This window comes from Chiroxiphia lanceolata, chromosome 23 (assembly GCF_009829145.1).
Source record: "Chiroxiphia lanceolata isolate bChiLan1 chromosome 23, bChiLan1.pri, whole genome shotgun sequence".
Taxonomy (NCBI): domain Eukaryota; kingdom Metazoa; phylum Chordata; class Aves; order Passeriformes; family Pipridae; genus Chiroxiphia; species Chiroxiphia lanceolata.
Genome location: NC_045659.1, coordinates 2,697,047 through 2,717,872, shown reverse-complemented (window position 1 = coordinate 2,717,872; position 20,826 = coordinate 2,697,047). Strand labels below are relative to the sequence as shown.

General features: G+C 49.6%; 1 protein-coding gene across 2 annotated transcripts in view; it reads right to left on the bottom strand.

Moving 5' to 3' along the window:
* GRIK4 (glutamate ionotropic receptor kainate type subunit 4) overlaps positions 1–9,510 on the bottom strand; it is a 183,544-nt gene extending 174,034 nt beyond the window's left edge. The window contains exon 1 of one of the 2 annotated variants that reach the window (XM_032709625.1): positions 8,727–9,510. The gene's annotated coding sequence lies outside the window, so the exon portion shown is untranslated. The remainder of the gene's footprint in view (positions 1–8,726) is intronic. The other variant, XM_032709627.1, reaches the window with a different exon arrangement.
* Positions 9,511–20,826: the final 11,316 nt, after the last annotated feature.

Here is a 20,826-nt window from a genome sequence, read left to right as displayed (position 1 = left end):
AAGATATTCCAAGTCAGACAAGCTGAAAGTAGAAGTTTAAACATATTCAGCATGGCAGAAGGAATATTAATTTCTCTCCTCCCCATATAAATGTTAAATCTCAGTTCTCTCACCTCGGGTTAATTAATCTTTCTGAAGTGCTCAAAGCCCACCAAACACACACCAGGAAGATCTTTAAGCCCACCACAAATCTTGCAGCTTTCACTGCAAAACCTGGCAGAGGAGAAATAACTGAATATGCAAAACTGCGCCGTGTTAATGCCACAAAGTCTCATTCTTTAAGGGGGGGAAAACTGCAACTACTCTGGAGGCAGAGGTGGATGCAGAAGAGGGGCACGGTTTGGTGCAGGGCATCGCTGGGATGTGCTGCCAGCTCCTCCTCTGGGTCACAGGAGGGCTCCAGCACAAGGTAGGACCATTTACCAGCCACCAGCACCCGTGATTACCTGATTGCTGAGCCATTTACACAACAGACACCATTAAAGGAGAAAGGCTTTGGTTTTTCTTCCCCCACCTCCATTCCCATAAAACACTATTCACTCCCATAATTGGACCCTCGGCAACAAAGAACCTCTAATGAACCAAGCAATTTGTGGGGAAAATCAGGACCCTAAATCCACGCAGGCAACAGCTCTTGGACCGAGCTCAAACACGTCCCCTGCTTCAACTCTCATCTAGGGCCACTTAAAAACCCTGAAGTATTAAAGCATTAAAGGTACTTGGGAGAGAACAAGGATGGTGTGCAGGCTGAGCTGGCTCCAAAGAGGAGGAGGAGGAGGAGATGTTAATTGTACAGCTGGTAAAATGGAAACAGTGGGGGGAAAAAATGAACAGCCAAGACAGTTTAACTGGTGCAAGAGCAGCTCTGCTGTTTAATCAGGGGTAGGGTGTCTGCCGGGGTGGAGAAGAACAGATCACATCGAGGTAGTGACAGGCAATCAATGAACACTCAATTAACACTTACAATATTACTAACTTAAGCAAAACGTGGTTTTGCACGTGGAAATCTCTCCCCACTACTGATACAGCACTAATTTAATTTTCCTCAGTGCGCCAGCATCAAGCACTGAAAGACAAACAAAGATTCAGGTGCCACCATCTGAAAGGAAACATCCTTCAGTTCTGCCAAGGGGGTGGGGATGGAGACAAGGCAAGGCTGTGGGATGATGGCTAAACAGCCTCCTTGCCCCAACCCCTTGTGGAATGTGGTTTGTTCCAAGCTGCATTTTCCTGCCACTGCTCCTTCTCCACTCCTGCCTTTCCCTCTGCAGCTTTAAGGTTGGCGAGGAGCTGAGGATGAGGTGAGAGGAACCCCCTCCCCGACATGCCCTGTGCCCTAATTAACGTGCCAGCCACCCACTGAGGGGTAATGATGCCTCTTCATCTTCCTCCCTGGCTTTGCTGAACGTGTCTCGGGTGGGGGCAGAAGGGGTTTGTGCTGCAGCATCCCTGGTTTCTGTGCACAGGGCTTGGAAAAGCAGAAGGAACGTGGGTCTGGTGAAAGCAGAACCCCTTCAGCCACTTTAAGCATGTCCAAAAGGCTCTTCCTGCCCTGTCGGCAGTGGGAAGAGGGGATTCTTTAACTGGCTAAGACCTAGACATGGGCTTGGCTGACAGCTACCCAACCTTCTAAACTACAGCCTCAAACCCTGCAGGGTTTTGCATCCCTGCACAAAAAAAAAAAAAAAAAAAAAAAAGAAACACTCATGGCATAACTGAAATATCTGAAGGGCAATAACGATCATTTTGCAAATCTTGTTTTAGTTGTGGCTGGCTCATGCTGAGCTTTTTCCCCCACACCAAACCTGCAGTTGACCTAAGAGAGAACACGGTAAGATGTATCATTTCAATTTAAAACCAGCCAATGTACCAAGCCCTGGGTAATTTGCTCCTGTGCTTAAATAAAAAGCTCTACAAAAATAAGACATGCCTTTTCCTTGTCTGAATTTATCTGAGCAGCCAGCCACAGAACCACGTCCTGCCTTCATACCTCTGGCCAGCAGAAGCCTCTTCCCCTGGCTAAGTACTCACAGGCAATAATCAAATCACTCTTTTAGTTAAAAGAAACAGATTGAGCTTCAGTCTCTCTCTCTCCAGCCTGTTTTGCAGCCCTTACATCACCCCTGTAGCTCTGCCCTTATCTCTCTCCAGTTTGCCAACATCATTTTTAAGGTACAGATACCAGGACTGCACACAATGCTCTTCCTGCTTGTGTTCATTATTCCTTTGCTTAGACAGCCCGAGATAGCATTAACACTCCTGAGAATTCACACCACAGCACCAAGACCAGCTAGTTATTGATAAGATAACAAAATTAAGCTCCAGCTTCTCACCTTGATGTGGCGACTCCCAGGGGTCCCTCTCTCCAAGTGTGGGTTTCCCTCCCTGCTCTGTTGCTCTGGATTAGTAAATCATCACACCCCAACCAAGCTGTCTGGGCGCTTTTCCACGATAAACCAGGATAATTGACTGAACTTCCCAGCCTGTCTCAAACCCTCAGTGTGAGAGCACAGGAGGTGTTGGCTCAGGGGACACGGGGGGCTGGTTGTGCTGCTGACACCCCAAACCCAGAGCCTGGCCCACCATCCACGAGGGAATTTGTTGCTGTGGGGACCCCAGGCAGGGCCAGGGGAGTCCTGGCAGGTCCCAGCAGCTTTACTGCAAAGCCAAACAAGCTCCATCCCTCAAATTCCAGAATAAATCTCCCAGCCCTGGACTCCAGTGCTGCCATCGGAGCATTTCCTACAGCTCAGGACATACCCCAGATCCTCCTGCCCAACACATGCTCCTGCCTCTCCAACACCAACAGGACAAGGACCTGGGGGTCTTGGGAGCCAGGAAAGGTGGATTCTGGCTGGGGTTTGGGTGGATTTTGGGTTGCACACTCCCACCCCTGGCATCCGATGCCGGATGGAAACTGCAAACTCATCCCGGGATCTGGACCCAGGGCTTTGCTCCCAGCAGCTCCCTCTTTCTCTCTCTCCCTTCTTTCTCTCTCCCCCTGTCCCCAGCCCTACCAGTTGGAAGCTGATATGCCTGGATTTTTCACCCACAGTCAGAAAAAAGATTTGTCATAGAAAATGTGTGAGCACTGACATCTTAAGACAAAAAAAGATGCAGATTTCTCGACTGTTCACAGCACATTATGGAAATACATTCTCAGGGACTATTAAATATGGGGATTATTGACTAGATGAGCAGAAGCTCAATGGACTAGCTTGCAAATATGTCTTTAGACAATTCTTAAAATGCAGATTAATTATCTAACAGACCAGAATATTTTTTTTTCCTACAGATTTCCTAATGATCTGTTGCATAAACAAACATCCAGACAGTTTTGTTTGCATTTGTGTTGACTGCGATGTTCTTCAATAACTAAATAGTGACTGAGGAGACTTAAATCTTATTTAACACCCAGTAGGAACAGAACAAATCACTCAAAGACATGTCTTCTCAAAGACCCTTGGGAGGTCCAACTATCAAAAGACCCTGTTTCCCAAACACAAAGCTCCTGATACACCACAGAGCATTAAATTCTTTATGTGTTCATGCCATTAGGCTGCATCAAAGCAACTACAGCACTGATGTCCATTTAACCACTGGTGTCCCCTTTGAAAACAAACAAGGAATATTAAATTCCAGGGGGATTTTTCAGGGCTCTCTGCAGATTCAGGAGAATATCCATGCTGGAATCACATGTGGAAGAACTGTACAGCAAGAGGTTAAAAGTTAGGGGAACCACTGCACCGAGGTCACCTCCTGACTCCTTCCAGCCTGTTCAGTTAGAATTGAAAATTCCCATCTCGATTTTCCATTTGCCATAGATATAATATCAAGCCCAGCAGTCATTTCCTCACTAAAGGTAATTAAGAAGTTATTTGTCAACTGTGCTTTCAGCTTCCGACCACTCAATTCCTTTATGCCTTTTCTGATAGGTTGAGATGCTCTTGGATATCAAAACCAATGCAAAGCAAGTGTGAAACATTATTATTCCAGCTTCACACCCACTTTCCCTCGGTGTGAACAATAATGCAAACTGCAAGACAGTGATGAATTGGACCTGGAGAGGACCAGATGCTCTGTGAGCATTAGCACAGGCTCTGCCCCAAACGTTTTTCAGTCTTAAAAAGAGATGTGATGCCCTGCTCTCAGAGCTGCCCGTGCACACACACAATCCTTTAACACCAGATGTTACCAGATCACACACGAGGTGGAGTGAAAAATGGGAAATAAGCACAGAGCAAACAAGAAAACAGCAAGGGCAAACAGCCAGCGTGGGTAGAGTAATATGTATTTTGACAAGCCTTTTTTTGAGGGGTGAAAAATAGCAGTTTTGGCACATGTTTGCAGATCAGCACTGGTTTCAATGAACTAGGGTTTGCAGGCAGGCTCTGCCCCTGGCTCAGTCACTCGACCCAAAACAAGCCACATTTAGAGCAACTCCATCAGACGCAGCAATTTGCTGCTTCATCACAGCCTGTAAAGAGAAAGCACAGGGCTGCTGCCCAGCAGGAATCCCACTCCACACTCCAACATCAGTGGCAACAAGCCTTGCAGTCCCTCTGCCTCTGAGCAGGGCCAGGGAGCCATCAAATAAACCCTTCAGCATCCAAATGTGACACATTCCTTCAGGAAAACGTCGGCTTCTGTCACTGCACCACAAACCCTGTGGTTTTCAGCACAAAGTTCGTGAAGAGGTTAGGGCTGGACAAAACGTTACAGGGGCTTTTAGCAGCTCATCCCCTCCCCAGGAGGCCCAGACTGTCTTTGCTCTCAGACTCAGGAAGGGGAGAGAAGGTGCAGAGCCACTGCCAGGGAGCAAGAGCTGATTTTCTGCTGACCCAGCTGAGGTGTGATCACCCAGCTCATCGGGCTGAGATCTTAAGGACATAAAACTGCTCCTGGAAGAGCCAGGGAAAGACCCACAGAGCCTCCCAAGGGGGACCAACACAGGGAACTGGTGTCACACAGCACAGGGAGAGCTGTCCCCCCACCAGTCACCCTCCTCCCCCCCAACACACACATTGAAACAGTCCCAAAAAGGTTAAAAAAAAAAATATCAAACAAAAACCTGCTTTTTAAAAATAGCAAGAACTATAAGGAGCTGAGCACATGTCTGAGTGGGTGGGAAATTAGTATTATTAGTAGTATTAGTATTATGACTTTGTGCTCACAGGGTCTGAGACCTCAGATGACTTGTTTGTGCCCAGGATGAATTTTTGCAGACTCATTATAAACCCTTGAAAAGCAGGGTTTCTAAGGTCAAAGAAGAACTTCCACTAACTGTAGCCCAGCCAGGGATTGCCAGTATAATCTATTTCTCCCATTTATGAATATTCAATAAGGCCAAGAGGAAGCTCCTCTGCTTTATTTCCACATCGTTGTGCTGACGCTGAGCTAACCAAATAAACAAACTGAAGGGAGGGTGGGGAGGAACAGAGAGGCTCGGGGAAAAAAAAAAAACCAAACAAAAAACCCAAACCCACAAATGCCTGGCTCTCTCCCTCATGAAGGATGCAAATAAATTCTGCAGACTTTGAAGACAGGAGATCTCAGCAGAGATGAAAATCCCCCTGGGCTTGGATGGCTCACCGGGGCTGGGCTCAGGCGTTTTTTGGGTATTGTGTTACAGTGCTGCTTCCATGCCAAGGATGGGCAGGATAAACGTTGGTACCTTGACACCTCACTGGGACCTGGCTCAGGGATTTGCAATCAAGCAGAACCCGAACCCTCTGGGCTCTGTAATCCCCCCTCCAGGCACTGTGAGACCACAGACTCATCAGACACTTCACAACAACACTCCCTCTCAAGCACTGGGAACATTCCCGAGCCTCTGGGTTGGAGGCACTGCTGGATCCGTGGAGATGGAGAGCTCACAGCTCTGCTCCTTCATCCCTGATAAGTCACTAACACCCCATCTATCATCTACCCCCTGGAAAATCCAGGGGAAGGTCCCACCAGGAGGAGCTCAGCAGGACTCAGCAAAGTTCCCTCCATTCATTCCAAAGCTGCTGGTCCAGGGGATGCTGGCACAGCCTGAATCCACAGCCCCTGCTCCAGCAGCAAATCCCTGACCTGAGAGGCTTTGGGAAGAGCAGCCTGTCCCTGCAGACACCTCTCCCCACAGAGCCCCAGAGGTGGAGGGCACTGTTGGCCACCTCACAGCATCTCCTGTGGCTCCTCATCACCTGCAGCTCATCCACACAGCCCTGGGAACCTCCTCACCTGCACACACAAACCACACCATCTCCTCCTGGTAGAATCCCACAGAATCTCCCCAGGTCCCATTATCAGGGAAGGATTCACTCAGGGTTTTCTTCTTGTAGTTCTGGAGCCCGAGTTACACCAACTGCTGCTCCCAAACCACTGGCACACTCACAGCCAGCAGCCTTCTCCTCTAATTCTCGCAAAAGCAAACCCTTTCTGTTGGCACATTGGCTCTCCCTAACCCAGCTCTGATCCATTTCCACCTCCAAATCATTAAAGATAATAAATAAGCCCAGCCTCAGCGTGAGGAACCTTCACATAATCACCTATCTCCCCTCCGATCAGCACTCGACCATTACACTTCTATTTTCTGCAGCTTAACTAGGAAAGCCAGCACTGAACTCTGCCCCTTATCCCACAGCTATTTATTGCCCACGTTCTGCTATTTATTTCCCAAAATAGTCCCTTTTGGGTGGATTTAATGAAAAATCCAAATAAATTAGGTCCGCTGGAACATGTTGAGCTCCTGTTTTCTCAGCCTTCCAAGCAGCATTAGGAAGGAAGGCTTCCCTACTGGGCACCCATCCTCTGCACGTAAGCTGAGGTGATTTGACCTCAAGCTTAGACCCATCCAAGTATTTGAGTGATAATTAGGCCCTCCTAGCAGGCACAGAAGCAAAACTCACCTGCCTGACATCCCAGCTCTTCCTCAGGTCTGATTTCTGGAAAGGCAGCTCGGGGCAAAATTCCTGCTGTATCCATCAGCTCCCTCTGCCCACTGGGGTTCCTGTGTTAGCAACTGCCCAACAAGGAGGAGGAGTCCTCCCCTTCACACCTGCTGCTCATTTACACCTGATTTACCTCAGACCAACGGTCCCCAGACCTCCTGATTCACAACACCTGACTCCCAACACCTCCGTCCGTTTGTTCCTCTTGGAACAGCTCAATCAGTGCTAATTCACTGCAGGTGGGGATTGCCAGCTCTGTCCTGCTCATCAGCCACTCCCTGTGACCTGCATGGAAGTGTTCTATCCATGGAAGGTGTCCCTGCCCGTGGCAGGGGTTGGAAGGAGATGAGTTTTAAGGTCCCTTCCAACCCAAACCATTTTGTGATCTGGTCCTCACTACATTTTCCTCCACCTTCATCACCAGTAACTCCCACATCCACTGTAGCACACCAAGCCTTCCACAGGCACCAGGATAAACATAAAAATCACAATAATGTTAACTGTCCTTCCAAGCCACGTCCCACAGAGCAGGTGAAAAGTTATCATGGGGACCCTTAAAACTGCTCCATTACCTCCTCACAGGTTTTACAACTGCTTTTCTCTCTCCAAGTCCCCCCTTTTTCTTGTCAGAGAAGCCATGGCAGGGTTAGTAGCTCCCCTGAGGGTACAGTCAGACAAACTGGAGCTCCCAGTCTCCTGAGCAGGGGCACAACTCTGCAGCATTCCCAGGGTCTCCCTTCTAAGCCAGCTTTTCCACTCCTGTACAAAGCTTTCCTCCTGGAGCTGCTCATACCCCACTGATTTCCCTGTGTCATCCCCTCAACTCTCAGCAACCCCCTCCAAGCAGTTCTCATCTTGCTCAGCCCCCATTCCAGTGTTCCTCCTGTTCACACACAGCAAGAGGTTCCTTGTTTTAGCTGATTCCTCAGCCTTTATGTGCTGCCTTAGAAACCTCTTGCCCAGAAAACATTTCTGAGAAGACTTGCAAAACATTTGTCTTTCCCTGTGCCTGCCTGGAAGCACAAAAAAAAAAAACAACAACAAAAAAACCAAAACAATTCAAACCTGACCCTAACAAGTGCTGCCCATGAAGATCTCCCCTAAAAGACAGTGAGAATCAATACCCACACCTCAGGCACATCATCAGGCCTTTAAAAAGGGCAAGACATCGACTGCCTGCACGTACTTAGTGCTGACAAAAAACAGAATAAAGCTCAAAGTACCTTAAAGAAGATGAAGTTTCTTGGAGGAGGGAGTTCTTCTCCACCAATATGGCCCAGCCACGTCTGATTTTGAGCAGGTATCTGCTTCTTCATCCCTTGTGTCACCCCTCCCTCCTCCTTCCCCCTGCTTTTCCTCTTCTGACACCAAAGCCCATCCTTCCACCCACCAACCCGTGCAGGCTCAAGCATCACCCAGTAAAAACACACAGCTCCTCCTCCAGCCAAAGCAGCCCCAGGCCTCTCCTGGTCTCCTCTGTCCCTATTTCACATGGAAAACCAGCAGCTCTTCCCAAGAGAAAGAGGAGCCTAAACCCACATGGCCAAAGCAGCTCCCGTGGCAGAACACAAAGATCCTCCATCACAGTCAGATTCTCTCCCACCAGAACTCCTTCAATCAGCCAGGATTTAGCTGAGGATTTTCCCAGCTCCTGGCTGAGTTTTAAGTTCACTTTCTGCTTTTCCATCAAGCAAAGACATCAGTGTGAGCACACACAACACACGGGAGAAGCAATTCCCTGGCACATTTAAGCTCTCAGAACAGACAGTCTGGAGGCAGCACTGCCCCTACCTGCTTTGCTGCTCCTTTGATGAGCTCCCTGAAGACCAGGTCCCTCAAATCGTCCTCAGTTCTCCCCCAGATTGCTGAGCGCTCCTTGGCATCGAGGTGTCCAGGCCTTTGCCAGCCCACATGACTCCTTGGCTTATTTTCCTTGCACAGCTTGCAAAAGAAACCTCCAGCAAGGAACTTGCAGCAGCTCTGTCTCTGTGCCTGTCCCTCTCAGAACTGCAGGCAGCTGCTCCAACCCCCCCCCATTTATAACCAGCCTCGCACAGGTGATTCTTTTTAGGGAGATGTTCATGTCTTTACCCCAGCTCTGGTCTGTCCTCACCCACAGCCCTTCATTTTGGGGGTTCACCTTCCTCAGGCCCCCTCTTCCCACCCCCAAGAGCAGAGGCACCATCCCCACAGGCGCCAGAGCACAAAGGGTTAAGAGAAATGGCCATTTAAAGGAAAAGAAAAGAGCATTCTCCTTCCCTGTGCTGACACAATCTCTGCTCGGCACAGCCTGTCAGCTCCCTCTTCCCCCATCCCAGCTCCAGCTGTCTCATCCCAGGGTAGGAATTCACATCAGGTGTGGGGAAAGCACCACCTGCAAACCAGAACGAGCCACGCAGCAACTTTCCCAACTTCTGCCTTCGCTAATCAGGCCCAGCCCCGAAATGGAAACCGAGAGGGGGAAAGGTTCTGCCACTCGCCATCTATTTCTCTACCCAGATGGCTCCCTTCAAATACACAGCTTAATATACATAAATACTAAAGCAGACTTGCATCAAGACACGTTAAAAATGCCTTGGCACGGTGGGAGCCTCACTGCAGATGGCTCCTACCCCTGTGTGAAAGAAGACTAAAGCAAACCATGGCAGGAAAGCACCCGGCACAGTCACATCCACCTCCTACCTGTGAGCACACACGTCTGAGCACCCGGGAGCTGGTTGCTGGGTGCTGTCGGCTCCACGGGAGAGCCAGAGACTCCAGAGGGATGCTCCTCGCTCTCCGAACGCCGTAGGCTCCCGGCTCCCAGCGCAGGGAAGCAGGGGAGGCTCTGTGCTCGATGCAGCGGTCACATCCAGCCGGGATGTGGCTGCTGAGCGGCTTCCCGGAGAAAAGGCTGAGACAAAGGGCTGGTTCCCGCCGGGGGGGATCTCCCCTGGTGGTGGGGGGGCTGCTGGAGCCCACCAGCGCTCCGTCAGAACGGCCGGGATGCGGCGGCTGAGCTGTCCCTCAGCATCCCCCGCCAGCGGGAGGTCCCCAGGGGGGCAGGGACAGCGCTGGAGCCTGAAGCCAGCAGCACCTCCCCGCAAAGGGGGAACGGGAGGCGAGGCGAACCCCCGGTTTGTTCAATTAACTCCCCCCCAGGGTCGCAACCTTGAGGTCTCGACCCTGCGAAAGGAAAGAATCCAGCCTGATGGGCGACGAGCCGAGCGGCGCTCGCAGCATCGCTCAACCTACGCGGAGCCCCGGCCCAGAGCCGCGGCTGTGCCAGAGTTCAGGCGTAAATCACACGGAATAAAGTTGGGCCTAGGAAGAGGTTTCTGCGTGGAGTTTTCCCCCCAGTGCCCGGGCTCAGCGCTGCTCGTTCGCTAAAGGAGCCAGGGCAGCGCCAACCCCGCACGTCTGCGCACACAACGAGCACCTCGCACATTCCAAAGGCAAATCATTCCCGAGCACAACTCCACCGACACGCGTTCCAGAACAATGAGCCCTTTTCTTTCCGATCCAGAGCCCGAGGAAAATCTGGAGTTAGAGAGCGTTTTCCTCGCTGCCTGGCACGCAGGGCTGCGAGCACGGCAGCCCCCGGGTCCGCGGGGAGCATCCCTGCCAGCTGCCCACCGCATCCCGGGGATCGCTCCCGGCTCATCCACAGGAGTTGCAGCCACCCCCTCCCCGCGCCCCGCGAACTTCAGCTCCGCCGAAAAGCCGGAGCGTGGCATTTTTCAACTCTTGGTGCGCTAAAAACACCGCAAAGGGCTGGTCCCAAAGTCCTTCAGCGAGTGCAGGCGGCGGCCGGGGGGCACTCGCTGTGGGTCCGGAGGGGGATGGATGTGACCGGGACGGGGCTGAATGTGGCCGGGGAGGGGGTGATTGTGGCCCGGGGGGGCAGCGAGCGGCTGCGGCTCCGCGCTCCGAGCGCTCCCGGCCCCGCGGCTCCGCAGCGGCGGCTCCCGGGGGCCGGGGCGAGCATCCCGCGGGGGGACCCCCGGCCCCGCCACCCCGGGGGAGCGCTGCCCGCCGGCCCCTCCATCCCTGCCTCCCTCCGTCCATCCCTGCCTCCCTCCATCCCTGCCCGCTCGTACCTGGGCTGGGCTCTGCCCGCGGCTGCTCCGGCCCCGCTCCGGCAGCGGCGGCCGCGGGTCCCCGGCGGCGGGAGGGGGAACTGCAGGGGGCGGGGGGCGGCGGCCCGGGCACGGCGGGGACCCCCCCCAAAAACGGGCGGGGCGGCGAGGGAGGGATGGAGAGGGGCTACGGGGAGAGAAGGGGGCTGGGGAGGCAGGGGGGAGAGGGCAGGATGGAGGGATGCGGGGAGGGACAGGGATGGAGAGGGGGTACGGGGAGAGAGGGGGACTGGGGAGGGAGGGGGGAGAGGGCAGGATGGAGGGATGCGGGGAGGGACAGGGAACTAAGGATGGAGGGATGCGGGGAGGGACAGGGAACTAAGGATGGAGGGAGGACAGGGCAGGATGGAGGAATGAAGGGAGGAAGGGATACAGGGAGGACCGAGGACTGAGCGTGGAAAGAGCACAGGGCAGGAAGGAGGGAGGGAGGGATGCAGGGGGGACAGAGGATGGAGAGGGAAGGAGGACAGGGCAGGATGGAGGGTCACAGGGAGGACAGGGGACTGAGCATGGAAAGAGGACAGGGCAGGATGGAGGGATACAGGGAGAGGTGGATGCAGGGGGGACAGGGAGCTAAGGATGGAAGGAGGACAGGGCAGGATGGAGGAATGCAGGGAGGAAGGGATACAGGGCTGACAGAGGACTGAGCATGGAAAGAGCACCGGGCAGGAAGGAGGGATACAGGGGGAACAGGGAATTAAGGATGGAAGGAGGACAGGGCAGGATGGAAGGATACAGCAAACAGAGGATGGAGGGAGGCAAGGAGCAGGAGAAGGGAGCTGGGAAGGAGGGCAGAATGGCAGGAGACTGAGGACAGAGGGAGGGCAGAAACTGGGCTGGAGAGAGCACAGGAAGATGGGATGCAGGGAGCACAGGAAGATGGGATGGAGGGAGCACAGGAAGATGGGATGCAGGGGTCTGAGGAGGGAGGGCAGGGAGCAGTGGAGCACTGGAACTATTGCTTCCAGAACTTACCAGTTTTCCTAAGGCCAAACTAAACACTCCCAGTTGGGATATTTGGGCTTGGGAAAGCTGTGCTTTCTTCCCCACTTCCCAAATCCTTAATTTGCTTTAGGACTCTCCAGGGCTCCACCTTTCCCTACATGTTCTCTCCCTCTGCACTCCCCGAGAAAGACAAATGGTGAGACACTTTTGCCCTCAGCTGCTAAAATCTTCATATCCAATGTTAACCTGCTCCTTGTGCCCTGAACACCAACACAGGCTGGGAAAAAACATCATCCAGCACTGGGAGAGTGGCAGGAGTGGGACAATCAGAGCCATCCCAGGGTGTGAGGCTGGGAAATGCTGCACCAGCCAGAGCTGAGGTGTCCCTGTGCTGCTCCAACCTCCCCTGCGACGCTTCAGTTTTGTTTCCCTGTTTATTTGTTTTTAATGGCGAGAAAAGCGAAGCTTTTAAACCATCAATTAATTGGACTCTTGCATTAAGAGCAATGAACTATTATTTGACAGGAATTCATCTTCCCCTCCTGCTGAGAAGAAATAAGCTGGCGGAAAAGAATCAGCTTCAGAGGAGAAAAATAAAACGCCTCTGCTTCAGAGACAAATTACTCATGAGATACACAGGTAACAGCCATGGGGTGTTTGAGCTCATCCCTTTTACACATCATTTCCCTCAGGACAACAGCTACAAGTCACTTGCTGTGTGACTGGTCCCCAGGCCTTTGCCCCAGTGCCCCTGCCCAGCAGGCCATTCCAAGCATTTATTATTCCGGGAATAAAAGAGCATTTCCCTTTGTCTGGGCTGAATTTGCTTTTAGTTTATGGTTGTGGCCCTCAAGGTCCAGATTCACACCTGCCTGGGCTGCAGCTCAGTGCTGAAGGTGAAGTGGGAGGGACAGCAACACACAGGCTGGGAGGGCTGGGATTGCTCCCAGACCCAGAGCAGGCTCTGGGAGAACTCCAGGAGTGGGAGATGGACAGATCCTACTCTGACCTCAGTGCTGAGCACACCTGGGCCAGGCACACCTTCTCCTTCCACCTTTGCAGGCAGGTGGATCCTGCATCCTCCTCCCTCTCGTGCCTTGTGCAACGACTCCACTCTCTTTTAGACACATTTTGGACAGTTCAGGTCCATCTCTGCCCTTCACACACTTATTGGAGCCTCAGCCTTGCTGTCGTGCTCTTAGGAGGGAACTTAAGACCTGGGAAAGCTCATCCAAGGCCTCCACCCCAAAATCCCCATGGCAGAGCAGGATCACAGAAGTTAAAGCACCCTGTCAACCAACAAACAGCAGGTGAGGGTGGCCTGAAAGCAGGGAATCCAGAGGAGGCAGCTGCAGGAGAACTGTCTGCAAATAAACCTGGCTTGCTTTGGAAATCAAAGGTTTCCAAACTGCCTCCTGCCAGGAAGTGTTAGGTGGGGAGGGGAGGGGAGCCACCCAATGGTTTTAAAATAGAGTTTGGTCACTTTATGAATGAGGTGATCTGACACAGTTCCCTGCCAAAGCAAGGGAATTTGGTGACCTAGAAAACCCTGTTCCTGGGGATGGAAGTGTTGTCGTTGTAAGACTATAAATCAGAGTATTACAGAGGGTTTGGGATCCTGCTTAAACTCGGGGGCACAGAAAGGCAGGGAAGAGATGCTGATACTTCAGAAAGCCCTCAAGAGACAGGCCCCCTCCTCCAGGGCAGAGCCCTGGTCCCCACCAGCCAGCCCTGAGAGCTCCTCCCCTGGGAACTGATGCCAAGGTGCTCCCTGAGGTCAGCAAGGCACAGGGGGGAGATCAGAAGGTCTTAAAAATTCAGTTAATTGCCCAAAACAAAAGCTCATAACTATGGTACTATTGCAGGTCCAGCTCGATCCAGCCCCAAACACACTTTGGGGTCTCAGCCCAGCCCCAAACACACTTTGGGGTCTCAGCCCAGCCCCAAACATGCTTTGGGGTCTCAGCCCAGCCCCAAACACGCTTTGGGGACTCAGCCCAGCCCCAAACACACTTTGGGGACTCAGCCCAGCCCCAAACACGCTTTGGGGTCTCAGCCCAGCCCCAAACAGCCTCTCCCCAGCAGCAGCTCTGCCAGCTGAGCCCCTGCAGGGTGTGCTGATGCACATGGATGAGTCTGCCCCAATTTCCACCAACAACAGGCTGTTTGTTCCGTGGGATAAACCAACACCTCCAGATCCAAACATCTGGGGGAAGCAGCCCCCACCCTGCTCAGCTCGTGGCATATGAGCTGATATCTGAGCAAATAAATGATCTTCTCCCTCTCAGCTGCACCAAGAGGGGCTCTGATCTCAAACCTGACGTGAAGCTGAGCTGTGAATCATTGAAACAACTGCTACATTTCCCTTCATAGGTGGCTCCATTTCAGCAGCACAGCAAATAACAGTCCCACTGTAAGAAGGAGGCAGTCAAATGCATGAAGAACTGAGAGATTTCAGGGGATAAAAGATTTCTCTTTTTACTGAAATACAAAAAAAATAAACCTATTATGTGCGTGCCAGGTTTTTCCTTTAAGGTTCAGAACGAGTTTCTATTGGTAATAGAACACGTCCAAATTAGATAATTTTATAGATAAGAACAGCTTTGAAGGAAGTGGTTAGGGGAGTAAGTATCTTGTGGTAGTTACATAAAAAAGCCCATCTAATTATATATATATATTTAGATAGCTCAAAGAAGTTAGTAGGATGAGTTAGATAAATAAGGAACATTTTGTGGAACAGTTTGTTTGCCTTCTTTTTCATGCAAAAGAAAATGTGTGTGAATTTAAACGAGCTCAAGTCAGGAATGGCATCTGCCATCCTGATGCAAAATTTGGGAGGATGCTCCTAGTCCCATCTGAAGAGGCTGCTCCACACCTTTATTCCCAATGTTGAAAACAAGCCATTCCTTTAATTACCATCTATTCTCATAAATACGTGTGTGGTTGGTGCCCAAAGTTCCCAAAAGAGATGGATCACACCCCCTCCCAGGTGCTGCACACGCAAGTGAGACAATCCTGGGAGACCAGAGTGCCTAAATAAGGTTCCAGAAAGCATTTTGCCATTTTAGAGATGGGAAACAGAGGCCTGGAGCAGCGACAGGATTTCAGGAAGGCCACATCTCAGAACTGAAGCCACCTCCAGTCACAGCCCTTTCACAAGGAGATCCATCCCCTCAGACAACAATAAACATTGGACTCATCATTTGCAGTTTATCCTCACTGGCATCCCAGTTTTCCTTGCTTTTTTTGTGTTCTCTTCCTTGTAATTGCTGCCACCAAAGGATGTTTTTCCCCTCTATGTGTTCATTCCATTCACACCCCAAAGGCAAGGCAGAAAAAACAAAGAGCCCACAGAACCCACCTCCCTTTGAAATGTGAGAGATGAATAAGAGACTTTTGGGGGAGAAATGATTAAAAAAAGGGAGGAATGAAGAACAAAATGACTTCATGTCTCACGAGCAGGTTGGTCCAAGGACTAAGGAGGGGATCTCCCATCTCTGGAACTGGAGCCTCTGCTCTGGCTCTGACTCACTCTGGGGCGAATTTATCTGCCCTTAAACCTCCACCAATCTATAAAACCTTCATTCAAAGAGAATCAGAGCTGCAGAGCTGTGTTGTATCTCCACAGCTTCCCAAGGAACTGTGGAAGCCCTGGACTCCCCTGTCTCTCAGGGCTGGTCAGTCCCTGTCTCGAGCCCTGACTTTCCTCACCAGCACAGCACATTTTCCACCACTTAATAATTCCATGGAGATTTAAGAAAGGGAAGCAGAGAAGATCAGACTCAAGGCCTAAGATGTTGTGCATCAGCACAGCCACCCAAACAGGAGGATTTGGATCAGCCCAAGCCTCAAATCTCTTGACAATTCCAAGCCCAGAGTCCTGGAGGAGCAGCTGGAGCAACATCAGAGGATGGGGTTTCTCGAGAAGGAGAAGCCAAGACTGGAGTATTTATTTCCCTGCTCCTGGTTAAGCTCCCCTGACTGACCAGGGACGTGCCACCTGCAGCAGCATCAGCAGCAGAGGAAGAGCAACTTTTTGGGAGATTTTTCTGTAGTTCCTGAGGTGGACTGACACAGCCCAACCTCACACAAGCATTTTCTCTCTGCCAGCTCCAGCCCAGCAGCAGATCCCATCGTGCAGAGGGAGACAGATGAGCCCCAGCTCAGCAGTGACAGGGGCAGCTTTATTATGGCACAATAAAGAAATTGCAGAGCAGAAAAGATGAGTTCAGTAGAAGCTACAATTGAGGCTATTTGACTCCTGCTGCATGCACACACTAAAATGATGATGATGAATGGGTCAGAGGGGCTTTTGAAACGTTGTGAGCCGCCTTCTTCCAGAAGGTTGGAAGGTTTTTCTACCCAAAAACCAACAAGCAAAAAAAAAAAAGTCAGTGCTTGGAGGTGAAATACTGGGTTAAGGGCATGCAGAGGAGAACATGGAACAGGCAGTTCCATCATCAGGTTTTTGTGGGGAACAGCAAGCACACAGCAGAACTGCCAGAGGAAAGGGAGGACAGAGCTCAGTGCTCATTAAACTTCAGTTTTGAAGGGAGGTGGGAGAAGGAGAAGGAGCAGAAACCTCCAGCAAGATTTAAAAATGCCACGAAGACCCACAGAGAAGGGTTTAATCTCCTCCTCACAAAGGTCAGAGGGAAGCAGATGGAGTTACATCAAATACATCTTTATGGAACTACAGAGAAAGGGTCCTTTCAAACTCAGCTGACAAAAGCAGAACACAAAGCTTTCTCCTCTCCATGCTAATTCAGAGCTGAGATGTTGTTTTAGCACCAGAAGTGGGATCTGAATTGAAGCTCCAAGAGGCAGAAGGAAGGAAGATGTGCTCATTAATATCCCAGTATAACAATAACCTCAGATAATATGAATTATTGCAAAGCCTCCAGAGAGCTGATAGAAATGTAGATTTACTCTCCCATCCATGGAGCTCCACTTGGTGCAGTTTATTCAGCAGCACTGAGTAAATATCAACAAGAAGGTTAAAATATTGATCAGGGAAAATACTTCACGCTGAATGAGCCTCAGACATCTGGAAACAAACTGGTGCAAGAAAGTGGCAGAGATATTTCGGGCCTTTTATTCTGCCAAAAGCCCAACTGATGATTTGCAGCTGTAAACTCCCATCTGGTGAGGAAGAAGGGGGAAAAAAAAAAAAAATCAGCTTCTGGACTGAAAGAAACCCTGCTTGGTGTTTGGTTTGGGGTGTGGAGAAGTGCAGGAGGGATCTGTACCCTTGGAATCAAATTGCTAGGGGTGGAAAAAGCCCTTTAATGGCATCAAGTGCAACCATCCACCAGCACCACCAAGTTCCCCACTGAACCTTGTCCTTTAAGTGCCACATCCACATGTTTTTTGGCAATCCCAGGGAGGATGACTCCACCACTGCCTTGGGAAGGGGTTCCAATGCTCGACAACCCTTCTGTGAAGAAATTTTCCTTCATACCCAACCTCAGCCTCCCACTGCACAACCTGAGGCCGTTTCTTAGTTTCCCTTCCCCCAGGACTATTTTCCAAGAAGTGCTCAGGGGAGTTAATGGGGCTGGAAACCCAGTTTGCAGCACTCTCAGCTCCAAAATCCCTCTCCCAGTGCAGCCTTCTTTCCCCCCTTGGCTGCCCCTCTCTCTCTGGGGGTGCCCCAACCTTCCCAGGGCAGAGCTGGAAGTGGCACCCACAGCTTTTGGCTGCCTGAGCCTCCCCCTCCAGCAGCTCCCCAAACCCTCCTCCTTTAAACAACAGGTGTCTAAGAAGTTTGGAAGATCTGTTAAGCCAACATCCCTAACACAGACATATGCTCCCCATCGTTCCCATGCTCATCTCTGTGCCATCTGCATTTTGGATCACACTCCAAGGAAACACACATCCAAGTCTGCAGTTTTTGTGGGTGCTGTTGTGGCCCTGGCTGGGTCCATCCCTCTGGTGATAAAATTTACCCCCCCACACACAGACAACCATCAGACCAACTGGCAGAGAACACGTGCCAGGCACTGGACAATTTCCATTTCATAAATTTTTTTTTTTTTTAAAAGAACAACAACAACAATCTTAAACTCGCTGGCTAATTGATAAAAAGCAAAGGGAAATTAGAGATATTTTTCAGCAAAAAAAAAAAAAACACACAACCATAAAACCAAAACAAAACAAGGCTATCCTTGCTGAAAAGATGTTTTCTGGAACAAAAAGCATGCCCACAATACTTCAAATACCATAACCCAAAAACTGACACGAACCCATCTGCAATGAGATTCCTGCAATCCTCTTGTGCCTTCTCCCCTATCTGTGGCAGGCAGCAAGGAGAGATTAATTCCACGATGGTGGATGAGAAACAGCCCTAAAAGATGCAGCTCTGTTCCCTCCCACCCCCAGCTGGGATTTGAGGGCAGAGGCTGCAGAAGACACAAAGCTCAGATTTTTTTTTCTGAGCTGTTCATTTTGCATCATTTATTTACAGCAACACGGCAAAGGGAACATATAAAATAACATTTAAATAGGCAAAACACGAAGAGCATCATTAAGAAAGCGTAATAGAGCTCAGATTACCAATTATAATAAAGTAATAAAGTAATCTCTCAAGGAGCTTCATGTACAAACTGCAGAAGGGGAAGGGGGAAAAAAAAAGGAAAAAAACCTCTGAATTCTCAGTAATATACTTGATTTTGTTTGTTCTCTATTTTAGTGTTGTTCTTAATTTATTTTTGTCAGCTTGTCTGTCAGAAGTGTGACTGCATCACTTCCCAGGGAAGTCAGAAGCTAAAATAGGAATGTCACTAATGACAAGGATCCAGGTAAAGCATCCTCTGCAGAGAATTCAACAAAACCCAGGCCCTGGCACAAAACTCTCAGCTCACAGATATTCCCTATTAAAAAAAAAATTTGCAAGTTCCCTCAGCAGCAAGTTTTACTTTCCCTTCTCTTGTAACTTTTTATTTGATCCCAGTGGAGGGGGAAATATCCAGCAAAAAATGGAAATAAAAAGCCTCCAGTGACAGGCAAAGGGGTGTCACACAACTCCTGGGGGTCACTGTCCCCACTGTCCCAAAAGCAGGCACCAGGCTGGAGTTTCATCACCTAAAACCCATTAATTTAGGAAAGCAGAGCAATCTAAATATATATAAGATTAAAAATCACAAGCAAACTATGATTTAAGCCCAACAGACTCAGTTAACACTTGACATGAAGCTGCAGCCTCTGGTTGGGCAGCAAACACTTGCAGGGAATTCCTCATTTCAGGGGGAAAAATGAGTCCAACACCACTGAAATGATAAATACTTGCAAGATACTGAGGTGTAATATCATGTTGAATTAAGGTAATATCATAATGAGGTAATACCATAATGAGGTAATATCATAATAAGGGAATATCATAATAAGGGAATATCATAATAAGGGAATATCATAATAAGGGAATATAATAATAAAGGAATATCATAATAAAGTAATGTCATAATAAGGAAATGTCATAATAATGTCATAATAAGGAAATATCATAATAATGTCATAATAAGGAAATATCATGTTCCTACACCAACAGTTCCCAACCAATCCAAACAAATTCCGTTTTACAAACAACAAGCTTATAAATTAATAAAAAAAAAAAATCAATAATGGTCCTGGTTTCCTTTCAAATGGCAATGCTGGAAAACTCCAAAGCAACCCCCCCCCAGAGCAGGGAAAAGAACACAAAAGTGCCTGGGAAGTGAAAGCAGAGCTCAGAGCTCAGATTTAACTGTCCAACAGCATCAGATGAGCCAAAGCCTCGCAGTGACAGCTTGGCTGGGCTTGTGAAAGTGTTCATTAAATTGCTGTCAGGGACCGAGGAGTGAGACATCAGGCAACAAAACTCGTGTTGCACCCAAGGAGAAAGGGCAAAATTCCACTTTCAAGGCATATTTGGCAGCTGCAGCATCGGGCAGAGCAGCCCCGGGGGGTGCAGGACACACCCAGGGCACCACGGGCACGTCCTGAGGGGTCACTCTGAGCCTGGAGCAAGTGGGAAACTGGTTTGTTTTCCCGGGTTTGGGGGTTTGGATCAAGTGGGAAGCTGGTTTGGGGTCCTGCAGTTGGTGTTTTGTGCTGATTCATCTCCCCAGGGATGGCACAGGGACCTTCTTCCTGCACGATGTTGTGTGTGGCAAGAACCAAACACCTTCCAAAGGAGCTCCCACTCTTCTGGTGCTGCAATTCCTGGGCTCTTTTTTGCCCTGGATCAGCAGGATGTTCTTTACACACCAAATTCAGACACCTCTGGGGTTTCAGCCCTCACCAAACACCAACCAGAGGAGCGAAGAAGTGCAAATCCAGCATGTGATGAGCACAAAAACACTGAATATTCACTGCTCTGGAGCTTCAATTCTTTCAGGACTTTAGAACAAGCCTAAATTAATTCATTTACTAGTTCACTAAACAGCAGAAATTCAGTCAAGGCACTTCAACCTCTACAAAAGCCCCTAAAAAAAATCTCCTTTGCCATCACCACTCTGTCCTGCCAAACACTCCAGGCAATTCCAATCCCCCAAAAAATCCACCAGACAAAAGGTTATTTCCTTTAAGCTTATTTAATGATATTTGAAACGCTTAAATTTTCTATTTCCCAGATCCTGAAAACAGATTTTTTTTTTAAGTGACCAATATTTAATTCCAGAAACATACAACCTGATCAGCTAAGTCATAAAAGAGCTATTTTACAAACATACATCTGGATAATTAGAACAATAAAGTCTTTTTAGACATTCAAACATGATCAGTAAAAATACAGGATTATTAATAAAGATTTTTGTGTATTTTTTTTTTTAAAGAATACCTCCAGATTTTTC